Source organism: Octodon degus, unplaced genomic scaffold (assembly GCF_000260255.1).
Source record: "Octodon degus isolate 3935 unplaced genomic scaffold, OctDeg1.0 scaffold00148, whole genome shotgun sequence".
NCBI classification, from domain to species: domain Eukaryota; kingdom Metazoa; phylum Chordata; class Mammalia; order Rodentia; family Octodontidae; genus Octodon; species Octodon degus.
The window spans coordinates 5206650-5211765 of NW_004524724.1; the positions used below are offsets into that span (position 1 = coordinate 5206650).

Sequence of the window (5116 nt, forward strand, 5' to 3'; positions counted from 1 at the left end):
TTTTCATACATGTACAACATTGGTGGATGAAGAAATGTCTCTTAGCAGTAATACTGGATGTAGCCTCTGGTTTTACCAGCTGCGTACTCTAGGACTATTATATAAGTAAAAATCTCTCTTGTGATACTGGGAAATGATTAGAATGTGCAAACTGACAGAGTAGCTTTCATCCGCCTCTTACAGGGTACCACCACAGGAAAGTCCATTTAAGATGTTGGTAGGTTTAACAAAGTTGGAATGCTGGCACTGCTGAATTGGGCAACAGTTCTTCAGACCTGGCTCAGAGCTACAATGCATTTAGTATATTAAAGCAATTGACGTGATGACTTTTTGCGGGCCTTCCCAGGCACTGGAGTTTTTCTGTTAATTTGTCGCACTAGGTCATAAAAGATCTCGTTAACATTTATTTTTGATTTTGTAGAAGATTCTAAGAATGCACAGTTGTTCCACTGTCTTGCTAGATTTTGACCTTGTTCCTTTCCTACAACTCTTTCATCTTCCAAGTCACATTTATTACCAACCAGAATCATTGGAACATCATCAGTGTCTTTAACTCAAAGAATCTGTTCTCTCAGATCTTGTAAATCATTAAATGTGGACTGTGCGGTGATGGAATAAACTAAAGCAAAGCCTTGTCCATTTTTCATGTATAAATCTCTCATTGCTGTAAATTGTTCTGTTCCTGCAGTATCCAAAATTTCAAGCATATACTGCTGTGCATCTACTTCAACTTGCTTTCTGTAAGAATCTTCTATCGTAGGATCATATTTTTCAACAAAAATTCCTTGAACAAATTGTATAGTCAGAGCAGACTTCCCAATGCCTCCTGAGCCAAGAACGACTAGCTTATACTCACGCATGATGCCAACTTGTCAAATTGGGTACCTCTCAAGCTGTCACCGGGTTGCCGCAGCCAGTGTCACCCGGCGCTCCGTCCGGGTCACTGTTCCCGGTGCCATGGAGCTCCTGCTGCTGCCGCTCAGGCTGGTTTACACCTGTAGTATAATTTCAAGTCAAGGATTATGTTACCTCCTGCCTTGCCTTTGTTGCCTAGCATTGCTTTTGTTATTCTAGGTCTCTACTGGTTCCAGATGAATTTTAGGAATATTTTCCCTAGATTTATGTGGTATACTAATAGCATTTTCATTGGGATTGCTTTACATATGTGTAACAGTTTTGGGAGTATGGGCATTTTAACAACGTTGGTTCTTTTTATCCATGAGCAAGGAATGTCTTTCTATTTGCTAAAATTGTTTTCCCTCCTCTCTCTCTCTCTTTTTTTAGAATACCATAATTTTCAATGTATAGATCTTTTACTTTCTTTGTTAGATTGATTGCTAAATATTTTATTTTCTTGGTTGCTACTGTAAAGAGTATGGTTTCCCTAATTTCTCTCTCAGTGAGTTTGTTGTTTGTGTATAGCAATGCTATTGTTTTTTGAGTACTACTTTATACCCAGATATGCTACTGAATTTGCTTCTTAATTCTAGGATTCTTTTGCTTGAGTTTTTGGGGTCTTCCATGTAGAGTATTATGTCATCTGGAAATAATTATAATTTAACTTCTTTTCTTATCCTTATTCCTTTTGTAGCTTTTTCTTGTGTAATTGCTCTGGCTAATATTTCCAGAACTATATTGACTAGGCCTGCTGATATTGGACATCCTTGTCTTGTTCCTGATCTTAGTTTGAAAGCTTTCAGTTTTTGTCCATTTAGTATGATGGTATCTTTTTTTTTTTTTTTTTTTGATAGATGGCTTTTATCAGATTGAGGTAAAGACTCTCTATTCTAATTTTTTTTAAATTATGTTTTTTTAAAAATTATGAATGAGTGTTGGACATTGTCCCATGCTTTTTGTGCATCTATTGAGATGATCATGTGATTTTTGTCTTTGATTCTGTTGATGTGGTGTATTACATTTATTGATGTGTGTGTATTGAACCATTCCTGCATTTCTGTGATGAATACCACTTGGTTGTGATGTATAATCTTCGTGATGATTTTCTGCATTCTGTTTGCTAATATTTTATTGTGGATTTTGGTATCTATGTTCATTAGAGAGATTGGCTTGCAGTTCTCTTTTTGTTGGGTCTTTCTCTGGTTTTGCTGTCTTTCCTCCATGGTAATACTTGCCTCCAGGAATGAGTTAGGGAGAATTATTTCCCTTTCAATTTCATCAATAAGTTTAAGAAGTATTTGTGTTAAATCTTCTCTAAATTTCTTGTGAAATTCATCTGTGAACTCATAAGGACCTGGACTTTTCTTTGTTGATAAGTTTTTAATTATATTTAAATTTCATTAACTGATACTAGGATATTCAACATCTTTATATTTTCATGATACAGCTTTGGTAATTCAGATGTATTTATGAATCTGTCCTATGTTTTCTGTCCTATGAGAATAAAGATTTTTGAAGTAAATGTTAATGATCGTCTGAATTTCTCTAGGATCTATAGTGTTTTCACCCTTTTAATTCCTTATTGCATGAATTTAAATTTTTATTTCCTTTTCTTGTTAAAATTAGCTAAGGGTTCATCAATTTTACTAATTCTTTTGAAGAACAAACTCTTCATTTCATTAATTCTTTATATTGTTTCCTTAGTCTCTGTTGCATTAGTTTCTGCTCTGATTTTTATAATTTCCTGAGTTCTTTGGGCCTTAGGATTCAGTTGCTCTTCTTTTTCTAGAAGCTTGAGGTGCAGCATTATTTATTTGTATATGTTCTGTTTTCCTGATGTGAGATTTCACCGCTATAAATTTCTCTCTGAGTACTGCTTTTGTTATGTCCCACAGATTCTGGTAAGCTGTGTGTATATTTTCATTTGATTGTAGATATTGTTTAATTTCTTTGATTTCATTTGTGACCCATTGGTTGTTGATCTTTTTTTTTTTTGGTGGAACCGGGGGTTGAACTCAGGCCCTTGCGCTTGCCAGGGAAGCGCTTATTCCACTGGGCCATCTCCCCGGCCTCATTGGTTGTTTAGGAGGGGGTTATTTAATTTCCATGTGTTTGTGGAGTTTTTGTGGTTTCTTTTGTCATTAATTTCCAATTTAATTGCAGTATTATCAGATAATATACATGAAATAATTTCAATTACTTTGTATTTACTTCAGCATGTTCTATGGGATCTATTTTAGAGAATGTCCCATGTGCAGCTAAGAAGAATGTGTATTGTGATGTTGGGTAGAACACTCTGTAAAGGTTTACTGAGTCCATTTCTTCACAAGTTTGGTTCAGTTATGTTATTTCTTTGCTAATTTTTAAAATCTATTTGATCTATTCCTTTGTGCTAATTGGGTGTTCAGGTCCCCCATTACAATTGTGTTATTGCTCATTTGATTTTTCATGTCTATTAATATTTGTCTTATGTAGTTGATGCTTTTGTATTTGGTGCATATATATTTGTTATCTCTTACTCTTGAAGTTTTCCCCTAACGAGTATGTAGTGACCTTCTTTATCTGTTTTGACCATTCTTGGTTTGAAATTCACATTGTCTGCAAACAGAATAGCTACCACTGCTTTTTTTCTGGGTTTCTGTACCATGGAACAGATTTTCTATCCTTTGCCTTTCAGTTTATGAATTTTGTTTTGAGTTAAATGTGTTTCTTGTATACAGCATATTAATGCATTTTGTTTCTTGATCCACTCTGTTAGTCTATTTCTTTTGATTGGTGAATTGGGGTCATTTACATTAATGGTTATAACTATATTTGCTTATCTTTGTCATGTTATTTTCCTGCTGTGGGTTTCCTGTTTTCCCCTCTGTTTAATTGTTTGCCCTGTTTGGTTGTTTGTTTCTATTATTGTTTTTGGAATTGTCATTTTTATCTCCTTCTAGAATATCTTTCATTAGGGTTAGTCTAGTGGTCATAAATTTCTTCACTAGGTCTTTGTCATGGAAATAGCATTTTTCTCCATTAATTTTGAAAGATAGTTTTACAGAGTAAGTACATCAATCTGTGTTGGATGCTGTTTTCTTTCAGAAGTTGAAATACTACAAGCTCTTCTTGACTTGGTGGTTTGTGTTGAGAAATCTGCCATGATTCTGATGTTTTTTCCTTTATGGGTGATCTGTTTCTTCTAACAACTTTCAATATTTGTTCTTATGCTGAATTTCTGGGATCTTCATTATTACATGTCTGGCTGCAGACTTATTTTGGTTATGGCTAATTGGAGTTCTAGATGCCTCATACATCAGACTCTTTTCCCATGCTCTGAGAAATTTTCTGCAATTACTTCTGTAATTAGTCTTTTTATGTCATTTTTTTGACTCCTGATTTTTCACTGACACTTATAAGTCTTATATTGTTTTTCTTTGCATGGTCTTTCAGCTGTTGAATTGTTATTTCCTTGTTTCTTGTTATTTTTAGGAGATCTTTCCTTTTTTAATCATTAGCTGCAATGCTGTCCTCAAGGTCTGAAAGTCTATCTTCAGTTTTGTTCAAGAAGTTTTGCTAGCTTTCAATTCAAATTTTAATTTCCTGGATATCTCTTTGAATCTGTTTCATATATTCTAATTCTTCTTTTAAAATTAATTTTATTGAGAAACAAATAGCAACGAGACAGTTTCAAAATCAATCAGTAGGACAGTTTCAATAATTGATACATTATATATTGTTGTCTTTGTAGTGGTTATTCATAGTACAAGATGCAGACATGATATCCTGTCCAAACACTATTAGTACAAATCTTTCTTCCCATTGAATTAAGAGAAAGTAGCTGTATATCTATCCTAACTTTCTTTCTTTGTTTTTTCTTTTTCTTTTTTTTGCAGAACCAGTGATTGAACTCAGGCTCTTGCGCATACCAGGGAAGTGCTTATTTTAGTGAGCCATCTCCCTGGCCCACTATTTTGTATATAAACATACAAAATGGTCCTTTATCTGTATCCCCCTTTTTTGTTTAGTTTTGTCAGAAATGGGTATTTCATTGCCATTTAAATATTGTAGGTAGGGGGTGGTGAATGAAAGCAAGAGACAGGAAAAAGGGGGTGGTGAATGAAAGCAAGAGACAGGAAAAGGAATATTGTGGGACTGTTCTGCTTCAAGGTTGTATATGGTGAGATTTTTGGGCTTATGTGCAAACATGAGAAGCATAGAATTCTTTATCCTATTT

At 34.3% G+C, this 5116-nt stretch overlaps 1 pseudogene across 1 annotated transcript; it reads right to left on the bottom strand.

The window, feature by feature from the left end:
* Positions 1-6: 6 nt before the first annotated feature.
* LOC101573005 lies at positions 7-959 on the bottom strand (annotated as a pseudogene). The gene has a single exon (XR_002818264.1). The product of XR_002818264.1 is annotated as a ras-related protein Rap-1b pseudogene (transcript).
* Between the last annotated feature and the right edge of the window lie 4157 nt (positions 960-5116).